Below are 13,837 nucleotides of genomic sequence, written 5' to 3' on the forward strand. Positions count from 1 at the left end.
TGCTCGCGACAGTCATGCCGTGAGACTGTGCACCGTGCACGCGACCGAGTAAGGCCACTCAGAGACATCCATTTCCCAGGCATATGCCCCCTACGCACTTTTGGTGGTGCACCCCGCACGAACAATCCCGCCTCGACCAGCCTGAACAATTCCCCTCTCGAAGGAAGGCCTCGGCCTTAATCGTCCACGACAAACAGCTCGACGAGGCATGAAGCACCCACGGGAGCCGGAGCATGACGATGCAGAGTCTCGGTTCACAGGAGCCTGGGAAGAACATCCCGTACGGAACCCTTTACCCGAAAACATCCGAACCGCACATGCTCGCGACAGTCCTGCCGTTAGAGAATGCACCGTGCACGCGACCGAGTAAGGCCACTCAGAGACATCCATTTCCCAGGTATATGCCCCCTACGCACTTTTGGTGGCGCAACTCGCACGAACAGTCCCACCTCGACCCCGTAAACAAGCTTTTTTGCCTCGAAGAGTTCGTCGGAGACGAAGAAGCAACCTTCAGTGCAAACGTAGCACTCTTTTGTGCAACCGCCCAAACAACGCCCCCTCTACCCTCTGTCGAAACACTCGGCATTGCTGCTCCCTAAGGTGAGCTTCTCCTCATAGGCAATTCCGCTCTTATCCGGTCACGTTTGTGTGCCCGAATTTCGCAAGGCAACCTCCATGGGACATGGAAAAGACTCGAGAAGAGAGCTCGCTCACGGGAGAGAGAAGCCAAGGAGACCACGAGAGTGCTGAGAGTGGGACAGCGCTGAATAGGCGGGAGAAGCCTGCGCGTATAAACGGAGATATATATCCAATTGCAACGAAGGAACGTGCCAAAGATCGAGAACAATGGCAGAAATGCTAGTAACGTGCACTTCGGGACCAACGCATCACCGGAAGACAACCGCCAAACATCGAAAGAGTCGCGATGCTCCGCAACCTACGTGCAAAGCGGTCGCACACCGGGTAAGGGAGTGAGAGCCCCAAACATAGCTGGGCGAGGCGCTCACTCCGCTCTTTAATATCTCGTTAATACCGCCAAGGAAATGGCACAAGCACACACACACAAGCATCCTCGGAAGAGGACAGTTCGAGTGACAGGTCAAATCCAAGAGTTCCGAAGACTACCTCCAGGAACAATCGGGAACAAGACCGATTACAAGTCGTCGAGTCTGTTACTGGGCGAACACGAGATGCGCACAGGAAATCGATCAGCCCTCACAATGGCCCAAGGCCAGAGATCGGACTGCTACGATTTACCCCAACAATCATCGTGCCACTCTTCGCAGAGAGGTGATAGACGCCAACGAGCCCGCGCATAGCAATCGAGGTGTAAAAAGGGCGTTGAAGGCAGGAAGCCTGGACGAAAGAGGCTACGAGGTCACCTCGAAGCGGTCTAAGAATCGGGCGCACTTGGGGCGACTACCAGTGCCAACCCCTTATCCCGCGGTGCGTCCGACACACAGAAATTTCCAAGGCGGCCAAGGAGCCTCCCCGCATAGCAATCGGGGTGTGAGGTTACGGATGCAGCATTGATAGCAATCGAGGTGTGAGGCGAAGGATGCAGAAGTGAGAGCCGAGGGATGTAGCAGAGATAGCAATCGGGGTGTGTGATGCAGAAGAGATAGCAATCGAGGTGTGCGGTGGGAAGGGCCCAGCAGCCAGAATGCATGAAGCGACGGATGAAGCAGTGATGACAACCGGGCTGTGAGGAGAGGAGGGATGCAGCCAAGAAAGCAATCAGGGCTCGAGGCAAGGGATGCATCAAGGATAGCAATCATGTTGTGAGGCGAGATTCCAAAGGCTAAACGTGAGAGGCTGCAGGGTCGACTCAGAGAGGTCTATGCATGTGAGAGGCTGAAAGCAAGGTCGACTCGGAGCGGTCTATGCATCGGGCGCGCTTGGGGCGACTACCAGTGCCAACCCCTTATCCCGCGACGCGTCCGACAAAGAGAACGTTCCAAGGCGGCAGAGGAGGTTACCAGCCGAAGGATGCAGTAGCAATAACAGGTATAGTTCCGCGGCGGCCGAGAAGACTCACCGCATAGGAATCGGGATGCGAGGCGAGGGATGCGGCGGGAAGGCCCCGACGGCTAAACGGAAGAGGCTGCAGGGCCGCCTCGGAATGGTCCAAGCATCGGATGCGATTGGGACGACTACCAGTGCCAACCCCTTATCCCGCGATGCGTCCGATACACAGATAGTTCCAAGGCGGCCGAGGAGCCTCACCGCATATCAATCGGGGTGCGAGGCGAGGGATGGGGCGGGAAGGCCCCAACGGCTAGACGGAAGAGGCTTCAGGGCCACCTCGGAATGGTCCAAGCATCGGACGCGCTTGGGGCGACTGCCAGTGCCAACCCCTTATCCCGCGATGCGTCCGATACACAGATGGTTCCAAGGCGGCCGAGGAGCCTCACCGCATAGCAATCGGGGGTGCGAGGCGAGGGATGGGGCGGGAAGGCCCCAACGGCTAGACGGAAGAGGCTTCAGGGCCGCCTAGGAATGGTCCAAGCATCGGACACGCTTGGGGCGACTACCAGTGACAGCCCCCTATCCCGCGATGCGTCCGATACGAAGATGGTTCCAAGGCGGCCGAGGAGCCTCACCGCATAGCAATCGGGGTGCGAGGTGGGGGATGCGGCGAGATGGCCCCAACGGCTAGACGGAAGAGGCCACAGGGCCGCGTCGGAATAGTCCAAGCATCGGACGCGCTTGGGGCGACTACCAGTGACAACCCCTTATCCCGCGATGCGTCCGATACGAAGATAGTTCCAAGGCGGCCGAGGAGCCTCACCGCATAGCAATCGGGGTGCGAGGTGGGGGATGCGGCGAGATGGCCCCAACGGCTAGACGGAAGAGGCTGCAGGGCCGCCTCGGAATAGTCCAAGCATCGGACGCGCTTGGGGCCACTACCAGTGACAACCCCTTATCCCGCAATGCGTCCGATACGAAGATAGTTCCAAGGCGGCCGAAGAGCCTCACCGCATAGCAATCGGGGTGCGAGGTGGGGGATGCGGCGAGATGGCCCCAACGGCTAGACGGAAGAGGCCACAGGGCCGCCTCGGAATAGTCCAAGCATCGGACGCGCTTGGGGCGACTACCAGTGACAACCCCTTATCCCGCGATGCGTCCGATACGAAGATAGTTCCCAGGCGGCCGAGGAGCCTCACCGCATAGCAATCGGGGTGCGAGGCGAGGGATGCGGCGAGATGGCCCCAAAGGCTAGACGGAAGAGGCTGCAGGGCTGCCTCGGAATAGTCCAAGCATCGGACGCGCTTGGGGCGACTACCACTGCCAACCCCTTATCCCGCGATGCGTTCGATACACAGATAGTTCCGAGGCGGCCGAGGAGGTGGGGGATGCAGCGAGATGGCCCCAACGGCTAGACGGAAGAGGCTGCAGGGCCGCCTCGGAATAGTCCAAGCATCGGACGCGCTTGGGGCGACTACCAGTGACAACCCCTTATCCCGCGATGCGTCCGATACACAGATAGTTCCGAGGCGGCCAAGGAGCCTCACCGCATAGCAATCGTGGTGCGAGGTGGGGGATGCGGCGAGATGGCCCCAACGGCTAGACGGAAGAGGCTGCAGGGCCGCCTCGGAATGGTCCAAGCATCGGATGCGCTTGGGGCGACTACCACTGCCAACCCCTTATCCCGCGATGCGTCCGATACACAGATAGTTCCAAGGCGGCCGAGGAGCCTCACAGCATAGCAATCAGGGTGCGAGGCGAGGGATGCGGCGAGAAAGCCCCAACGGCTAGAGGGAAGAGGCTTCAGGTCCGCCTCGGAATGGTCCAAGCATCGGACGCGCTTGGGGCGACTACCAGTGACAACCCCTTATCCCGCGACGCGTCCGATACACAGATAGTTCCAAGGCGGCCGAGGAGCCTCACCGCATAGCAATCGGGGTGCGAGGCGAGGGATGCGGCGAGAAGGACCCAACGGCTACACGGAAGAGGCTTCGGGGCCGCCTCGGAATGGTCCAAGCATCGGACGCGCTTGGGGCGACTACCAGTGACAACCCCTTATCCCGCGACGCGTCCGATACACAGATAGTTCCAAGGCGGCCGAGGAGCCTCACCGCATAGCAATCGGGGTGCGAGGCGAGGGATGCGGCGAGAAGGACCCAACGGCTACACGGAAGAGGCTTCGGGGCCGCCTCGGAATGGTCCAAGCATCGGACGCGCTTGGGGCGACTACCAGTGACAACCCCTTATCCCGCGACGCGTCCGATACACAGATAGTTCCAAGGCGGCCGAGGAGCCTCACCGCATAGCAATCGGGGTGCGAGGCGAGGGATGCGGCGAGAAGGACCCAACGGCTAGACGGAAGAGGCTTCGGGTCCGCCTCGGAATGGTCCAAGCATCGGACGCGCTTGGGGCGACTACCAGTGACAACCCCTTATCCCGCGACGCGTCCGATACACAGATAGTTCCAAGGCGGCCGAGGAGCCTCACCGCATAGCAATCGGGGTGCGAGGCGAGGGATGCGGCGAGAAGGACCCAACGGCTAGACGGAAGAGGCTTCGGGTCCGCCTCGGAATGGTCCAAGCATCGGACGCGCTTGGGGCGACTACCAGTGACAACCCCTTATCCCGCGACGCGTCCGATACACAGATAGTTCCAAGGCGGCCGAGGAGCCTCACCGCATAGCAATCGGGGTGCGAGGCGAGGGATGCGGCGAGAAGGACCCAACGGCTAGACGGAAGAGGCTTCGGGTCCGCCTCGGAATGGTCCAAGCATCGGACGCGCTTGGGGCGACTACCAGTGACAACCCCTTATCCCGCGACGCGTCCGATACACAGATAGTTCCGAGGCGGCCGAGGAGCCTCACCGCATAGCAATCGGGGTGCGAGGCGAAGGATGCGGCGAGAAGGACCCAACGGCTAGACGGAAGAGGCTTCGGGTCCGCCTCGGAATGGTCCAAGCATCGGACGCGCTTGGGGCGACTACCAGTGACAACCCCTTATCCCGCGACGCGTCCGATACACAGATAGTTCCGAGGCGGCCGAGGAGCCTCACCGCATAGCAATCGGGGTGCGAGGCGAAGGATGCGGCGAGAAGGACCCAACGGCTAGACGGAAGAGGCTTCGGGTCCGCCTCGGAATGGTCTAAGCATCGGACGCGCTTGGGGCGACTACCAGTGACAACCCCTTATCCCGCGACGCGTCCGATACACAGATAGTTCCAAGGCGGCCGAGGAGCCTCACCGCATAGCAATCGGGGTGCGAGGCGAGGGATGCGGCGAGAAGGACCCAACGGCTAGACGGAAGAGGCTTCAGGGCCGCCTCGGAATGGTCCAAGCATCGAACGCGCTTGGGGCGACTACCAGTGACAACCCCTTATCCCGCGACGCGTCCGATACACAGATAGTTCCGAGGCGGCCGAGGAGCCTCACCGCATAGCAATCGGGGTGCGAGGCGAGGGATGCGGCGAGAAGGACCCAACGGCTAGACGGAAGAGGCTTCAGGGCCGCCTCGGAATGGTCCAAGCATCGGACGCGCTTGGGGCGACTACCAGTGACAACCCCTTATCCCGCGACGCGTCCGATACACAGATAGTTCCGAGGCGGCCGAGGAGCCTCACCGCATAGCAATCGGGGTGCGAGGCGAGGGATGCGGCGAGAAGGACCCAACGGCTAGACGGAAGAGGCTTCAGGGCCGCCTCGGAATGGTCCAAGCATCGGACGCGCTTGGGGCGACTACCAATGACAACCCCTTATCCCGCGACGCGTCCGATACACAGATAGTTCCGAGGCGGCCGAGGAGCCTCACCGCATAGCAATCGGGGTGCGAGGCGAGGGATGCGGCGAGAAGGACCCAACGGCTAGACGGAAGAGGCTTCAGGGCCGCCTCGGAATGGTCCAAGCATCGGACGCGCTTGGGGCGACTACCAGTGACAACCCCTTATCCCGCGACGCGTCTGATACACAGATAGTTCCGAGGCGGCCGAGGAGCCTCACCGCATAGCAATCGGGGTGCGAGGCGAGGGATGCGGCGAGAAGGACCCAACGGCTAGACGAAAGAGGCTTCAGGGCCGCCTCGGAATGGTCCAAGCATCGGACGCGCTTGGGGCGACTACCGTTGCCAACCCCTTATCCCGCGATGCGTCTGATACACAGATAGTTCCGAGGCGGCCGAGGAGCCTCACCGCATAGCAATCGGGTTGCGAGGCAGATTATTGGGAAGGGAACCCCCTGGGATGCGGCTCAAGCAGTGCCCAAAGGGACTGGAATGCGGAATCACATCGAGAGACCCAAATGCTATACGAGGGCTCAAATCGAATTATCGATTTGGCCACGACATGGACGCATCGGAACGACTACCTTTGCCGAACCACTCGCAATTGCATCCATACCGAAACCAATAGACATTTCCGTTAGAGCCCTCGCATAGCATTCGGGAATCTCGCATGCCCCTCTAAATCGACCAATGCTGGCGCTCAATGAAAATCCGAGCGCTACCACCGTTCGAGCGCCAGCATTGGTCGAGTTAGAGGGGCACGGGGGAGAATGCTCCAGTCAACACCTCCCCTATATAAGTTATTTGTCCGATTCTCGCACAACCGTAGTCTGCCTCGTCGAATCAAACAACGGTCCCAGATTCCGACTTCCGTTCCGTAGAGACCCAAAAGCTAGATGGAGGCTCGCAAGAAAGAGAGTCGGCGCATAGCAATCGGGTTTCTCGAACGTTTAGGGACCGAGCTCACTTGCGGATAGGGCAAAATCCGCCAAGCAACCCAAAAGCTAGACGGGGGCTCGAATCGAATCGCCTAGGCGGCCACAACAACGACGTGTTGGATCGACTACCAGTGCCAAACCATTCAGCAAGACTAGTCTGTGTCGAGGCCGGATAGAGATTCTCAGAGAGCGCCCGCATAGCATTTAGGAGACCTGCCGCGTCCCTCACACTCGACAAATGGTGGTGCACGTTTATAAATCCGAGCGATCCCAACCCTTTCAAGCACCAACATCGGTCGAGATAGAGGGGCACGGAGGGGGCTGCGTGAGACAACACAGTCCCCTATATAAGTTATTTGTCCGATTCTCACACATCCGAAGAATGGTCATCAAATCGGACAACAGCCCAAACTTCCGACTTCCGTCCCAGAAAGCCCAAGAGCTATCTAAAACGTTCATGGCCGGAACTCGATCGCGGCTATACCAGTCCGCCAAGCAACCCAAAAGCTAGACTGGAGCTCTAGTCGAATCACCTCTGTGGCCATTGCAAGGACGTGTTGGAGCGACTACCATTGCCGAACCATTCCGCAGGTCGAGTCCATACCAAGGCCGCATAGAGATTCACGATGAGCTCCTGCATAGCAATCAGGAGACTTGCCGTGTCCATCACAATCGATAAATCCTGGTGCAAGATTTTTGCATCCGAGCGCTCCAACCAGTCGAGCACCAGCATCAATCGACATAAACGGGCACGGGGGGAGGATGCTCGAGAACACTACCTCCCCTATATAAGTTATTTGTCCGATTCTCAAGCAGCCGAAGTCTGGTCATCGAATCGGGTCAAAGACCACAACTTCCGACTTTACCCACAATGCAAGTCATCGAATCGAACATCGGCCCCCGAGTCGGACTCCATGCGTATGTCAGGTCATCGGACCCAAATTCCGCCTTCCTGCGCATGGCGGGCCATCAATATCAACTCGGTCATCGGACCCAAACTCCGCCTTTTTGCGTATGGCACGCCTTCAAATCGGTCATCGGACCCAAATTCCGCCTTCCTGTGCATGGCGGGCCATCAACATCAACTCGGTCATCGGACCCAAATTCCGCCTTTCTGCGCATGGCACGCCATCAACTCGGTCATCGGACCCAAATTCCGCCTTCCTGCGCATGGCAGGTCATCGGACACAAATTCAGACCTCGCCAATATGCCTACGTATCGAATCGGTCATCGGACCCAACTTCCGACTTCATCCATACTGTAGGGTCTTTGAGGTTGGCGCGGTGCGCTCAACCCAGGGAGTCGACCCATCGAAGCATACACCTCCCCTATATAAGCTATTTGTCCGATTCCCACACCTGTGTAGTTTGCACCTCTGACCAGGACATCGACCCCAACTTCCGAACTCGACTGCAACGACGGCACCAGCGCCTTGGTGCGCACCTTGCGACGCACAGTCCCAACATTCGCCTTCCTGCACATGGCAGGTCATCGGACCCAAATTCCGACCTCGCGAGTATGCCTACATATCGAATCGGTCATCGGACCCAACTTCCGACTTCATCCATACCGTAGGGTCTTTGAGGTTGGCGCGGTGCGCTCAACCCGGGGAGTCGACCCAACGAAGCATACACCTCCCCTATATAAGCTATTTGTCCGATTCCCACACCTGTGTAGTTTGCACCTCCGATCAAGACATCGACCCCAACTTCCGAACTCGCCTCCAACGACCGAACCAGCGCCTTGGTGCGCACCTTGCAACGCACAGTGCCAACATTCGCCTTCCTGCACGTGGCAGGTCATCGGACCCAAATTCCGACCTCGCGAGTATGCCTACATATCGAATCGGTCATCGGACCCAACTTCCGACTTCATCCATACCGTAGGGTCTTTGAGGTTGGCGCGGTGCGCTCAACCCGGGGAGTCGACCCAACGAAGCATACACCTCCCCTATATAAGCTATTTGTCCGATTCCCACACCTGTGTAGCTTGCACCTCCGATCAGGACATCGACCCCAACTTCCGAACTCGACTAAAAAGACCGCACCAGCGCCTTGGTGTGCACCTTGCAACGCACAGTGTCAACATTCGCCTTCCTGCACATGGCAGGTCATCGGACCCAAATTCCGACCTCATGAGCATACCTACTAATCGAATCGGTCATCGGACCCAACTTCCGACTTCATCCATACCGTAGGGTCTTTGAGGTTGGCGCGGTGCGCTCAACCTGGGGAGTCGACCCATCGAAGCATACACCTCCCCTATATAAGCTATTTGTCCGATTCCGACACCTGTGTAGTTTGCACCTCCGCTCAGGACATCGACCCCAACTTCCGAACTCGCCTGCAACGACCGAACCAGCGCCTTGGTGCGCACCAAAAGTGCGCACTTTTGGAGGGCACTTTTGTGCGCTCCAAAGGTGCGCACTTTTGGAGGGCACTTTTCTGCGCTCCAAAGGTGCGCACTTTTGGAGGGCACTTTTTGGAGGGCACTTTTCTGCGCTCCAAAGGTGCGCACTTTTGGAGGGCACTTTTTGGAGGGCACTTTTCTGCGCTCCAAAGGTGCGCACTTTTGGAGGGCACTTTTTGGAGGGCACTTTTCTGCGCTCCAAAGGTGCGCACTTTTGGAGGGCACTTTTTGGAGGGCACTTTTCTGCGCTCCAAAGGTGCGCACTTTTGGAGGGCACTTTTTGGAGGGCACTTTTCTGCGCTCCAAAGGTGCGCACTTTTGGAGGGCACTTTTCTGCGCTCCAAAGGTGCGCACTTTTGGAGGGCACTTTTTGGAGGGCACTTTTCTGCGCTCCAAAGGTGCGCACTTTTGGAGGGCACTTTTTGGAGGGCACTTTTCTGCGCTCCAAAGGTGCGCACTTTTGGAGGGCACTTTTTGGAGGGCACTTTTCTGCGCTCCAAAGGTGCGCACTTTTGGAGGGCACTTTTGTGCACTCCAAAGGTGCGCACTTTTGGAGGGCACTTTTCCTGTGCTCCAAAGGTGCACACCTAGGTGAGCACCTTCGACCACACCTTGTAGCACACCAAACTCTGACTTTCGACTTCATCCGCAATGCAGGGTCTTTGAGGTTGGCGCAATGCGCACAACCAGGGGAGTCGACCCATCAAACCCAACACCTCCCCTATATAAGCTATTTGTCTGATTCTCATACATGCGTAGCCTGCAGGAGCAATTAGGACATCGACCCCAACTTTCGGCTTCTAAACGAAAACAAGGTCTTTGAGGTTGGTGTAATGCGAACAACTAGGGGAGTCAACCCATCAAACCCAACACCTCCCCTATATAAGCTATTTGTCTGATTCTCATACATGTGTAGTCTACAGGAGCAATTAGGACATCGACCCCAACTTTTGACTTCTTAACGAAAACAAGGTCTTTGAGGTTGACGTAATGCGCACAACCAGGGGAGTCGACCCATCAAACCCAACACCTCCCCTATATAAGCTATTTGTCCGATTCTCATACATGTGTAGCCTGCAGGAGCCATTAGGACATTGACCCCAACTTTTGACTTCTTAACGAAAACAAGGTCTTTGAGGTTGGCGTAATGCGCACAACCAAGGGAGTTGACCCATCAAACCCAACACCTCCCCTATATAAGCTATTTGTCTGATTCTCATACATGTGTAGCCTGCAACAACGATTAGGACATCCACCCCAACTTCTGAATTCGTCTGCGTTGACCGCACCAAAGGTGCACGCCTTGGTGCTCACCAAAATCCGACTTCCGACTTCTTCTGCTATGCGGGGTCTTTGAGGTTGGCGCAGTGCGCACAACCAGGGGAGTCAACCCACCGAATGCAACACCTCCCCTATATAAGCTATTTGTCTGATTCTCATACATGCGTAGACTGCAGCAATGATTAGGACATCCACCCCAACTTTTGACTTCTTAAACAAGACAGGGTCTTTGAAGTTGGTGCAGTGCACACAACCAGGGGAGTCAACCCATCAAACGCAACACCTCCCCTATATAAAGCTATTTGTCCGATTCTCATACGTGTAGTCTGCAGCAGCGATTAGGACATCGACCCCAACTTCCGAATTCGTTTGCATTGACCGCACCAAAGGTGCACGCCTTGGTGTGCACCCTGGAGTGCACTTTGGTGCTCACCTCGGTGCACACTTTGGTGTGCACCTCGGTGTGCACCAAAGGTGCGCACCTTGGAGCGCACCAAAGGTGTACACTTTGGAGCGCACCACATAGGGTCTTTGAGAGGTTGGCGCAGTGCGCACACCAAGGTGGGTGTTGAGGTGCGTGCCGAGGTGGGTGGGTGCTAGGGTGCGCTCCATGGTGGGTGCCAGGGTGGGTGCGTGCTAGGGTGGATTCCAAAGAGGGTCATAGGGTGGGTGCCAAGGTGGGTTGGTGATATAGTGGGTTCAAAGGTGGGTACTAGGGTGGGTTCCAAGGTGGGTCACAAGTTGGGTGCCAGGATGCGTGGGTGTTAGGTTGGGTGCCAAGGTGGGCTCCTGCGTGGGTGGGTGCTAGGGTGGGTTTCAAGGTGGACGCGAGGGCGGGTGCCAAGGTGGGTAACAAGTTGGGTGTTAGGATGGGTGAGTGCTAGAGTGGGTGCCAAGGTGGGTGGGTGCTAAGGTGGATGCCAAGGTGGTTCACAGGGTGGGTGGGTTCTAGGGTGAGTTCCAAGGTGGGTCACAGGTTCAGTGCTAGGGTGGGTGTCAAGGCGGGTGTCGAGGTGCCTGGGTGCTAGGGTGTGGATGCCAATGTGGGTCATAGGGTGGGTACTAGGGTGGGCTGCAATGTGGGTGCCAAGGTGGGTAACATGCTCGGTGGGTTCTAAATTGGGTGCCAGGGTGGGTGTGCACCCACCTTGCCCGAGGTGGGTGCCAAGGTGCCAGTGTGGGTGGGTGCTAAGGTGGATGCCAAGGTGGGTGAGAAGGTGGGTGATAGGTTGAGTGGTAGGATGGGTGGGTGCCAAGATGGGTCACAGGGTGGGTGCAAGGGTGGGTAGGTGCTAGGGTTGGTGTCAGGGTGGGTGGGTGCTAGGTTGGGTTCCAAGGTGGGTGCGAGGGTGAGTGTCAAGGTGGGTCACAGGTTAGGTGCTAGGATGGGTGAGTGCTAGGGTGCAAAGGTGCCAGGGTGGGTGCTAGGATGGGTCGATGCTAGGGTGAGTGGCAAGGTGGGTCCACAAGTGTCAAGGTGGGTGCCGAGGTGGGTGCCAAGTCGGCGACTGCTATGGTGGATGCCAAGGTGGGTCACGGGGTGGGTGCCAAGTTGCTAGGTTGGGTTCCAAGGTGGGTGCCAACGTGGGTGCTAGGGTGCGTGGGTTAAAGGGTGTGTCACAACGTGGGTGCCAGGATGGGTGCGCACCCACACTGGCCAAGACGGGTGCGGGTGCAAGGTTGGGTTCCAAGCCCGGTCACAGGCTGGGTGCTAGGATGGGTGGGTGCCAAGGTGGGCACCAGGGTGGGTGCACCCACCCTGGCCAAGGTGGGTCACGGGGTGGGTCCTAGGGTGGGTAACGGGGTGGGTACTAAGGTGCGTGCCAAGGTGGGTCATAGGGTGGGTGCCAAGGTGGGCACCAGGGTGGGTGTGCACCAACCCTAGCCAGGGTAGGTCACGGGGTGGTTGTCGGGGTGGGCGTCAAGGAGCCAAGGTGGGTGGCAAGTAGCCAAGTTGCGTGCCAAGGTGGGTGTCGGGGTGGGTGCCAAGGATCCAAGGTGGGTGCCAAGGAACCAAGGTGGGTGTCTGGGTGGGTGCCGAGGTGGGAGCCAGGGTGGGTCCCAAGGTGAGTGCAAAGGTGGGTGCCAGGGTCAAGGTGAGTGCCAATGTGGGTTCCAAGGTGCCAGGGTCAGGGTGAGTGCCAATGTGGGTTCAAAGGTGCTAAGTTGGGTGCGAGGTTGGGTGCGAGGGTGGGTGGGTGCCAAGGTGTGCTAGGTGGAAGCCCGGGTGGGTCGGCATCCCATGGGTGTCGAGTTGGGTGCCTGATGGGTGCTTCTTGTCAAGTTTTAGTCGTCGGGACTCATTTCGAGCCTTAGAGGTCGTTTCTTGTCCGGTTGCCCTGTCTTCGACCTGGGAACCCAATTTTGGTCCTCGGGTCCCATTTTTTTTTGTCTCGCATCCCACTTTTGGCCTGTGGCCTTTTCGGGGTCGATTCTCGTTTTGGGCATCAGAGCATGTTTCTTCTCCTAAAACCCAATATTTGTTTATTAAGTCTCGGAACACATTTTTGTTCTCGTGGACCCATCATGGGTCTTGGAACGCATTTGTGGTCCTTGGGTCCCATTTTGCATCCCGAAACTTGTGTTTTGGTGCTTGATCCCTATTTTGGGTGCCCACCTTGCACCAAGTGCGCACCCGGGGCAAACCGAGCGCCTTGGTGCACCGGGGCAAGATCGAGCGTGCACCCGAGGCGCCCCGAACATGCACCAAGGTGCACTCGGCCCACATGTGAGCGCAGGTCGTTGCGCCCGAGGTGGTGTGTGGGCACCGCGTTGCAGATGGGACACTGCACGCACACGACGCCCCCTCCAGGTGCACGCACGTAGGCCGGGCCGGGTGCACACCCGACGCCCTAGCAAGGTGCGCGCACCCGGGCAGGGCTCACACTTGGCGAACGGGGCGCACTTCGCGAGGGAGGGTGTGCACCTCGACGGGGGTGGGTGGCCGGGGTGGATTCGCACGTGGGTCGCGGTTTGCTAAGTACACACTGCGACAAGCTCATAACGGGTGCGATCATACCAGCGTTAGTGCACCGGATCCCATCAGAACTCCGCAGTTAAGCGCGCTTGGGCCGGAGTAGTACTGGGATGGGTGACCTCCCGGGAAGTCCCGGTGTTGCACCCTTTTTTAGTTTTTCGCCGGGCGTCGCAATGCTATTTGAATAAACCTTTTGCCCGTTTGCGTTCTCGTCGGGGCCGGGCCGGGCCGGGGTGCGCTGCCCGCACTACCGCGCGCGCGGGGGCGACACCGAGCGCGCACCCGAGGCGCCCCGAGCACACAGGCCACGGTGCAACCCGGGCGTTGTGCGCGCACCCCGGTGCGCCCGAGGTGCTGCGCGCGCACCCAGGTGAAATCGGTGTGCACCTCGGCCAGTGCGCGCTCGGTCGAGTCGCGCACGTTGGCCAAGGTGCACGGTGATGTTTCTTACTCTAAGGTTCCGCACCAGACGCCCGGGACAGGTGAGCGAAGC

The 13,837-nt window shown here is 58.5% G+C and overlaps 1 non-coding gene across 1 annotated transcript; it reads left to right on the top strand.

The window, feature by feature from the left end:
• Positions 1 to 13,372: 13,372 nt before the first annotated feature.
• LOC131868135 (5S ribosomal RNA) lies at positions 13,373 to 13,491 on the top strand. The gene has a single exon (XR_009366627.1). It is a non-coding gene; the product is annotated as a 5S ribosomal RNA (ribosomal RNA).
• Positions 13,492 to 13,837: the final 346 nt, after the last annotated feature.

The sequence above is a fragment of the Cryptomeria japonica genome, unplaced genomic scaffold (assembly GCF_030272615.1).
Source record: "Cryptomeria japonica unplaced genomic scaffold, Sugi_1.0 HiC_scaffold_196, whole genome shotgun sequence".
NCBI classification, from domain to species: Eukaryota; Viridiplantae; Streptophyta; class Pinopsida; order Cupressales; family Cupressaceae; genus Cryptomeria; species Cryptomeria japonica.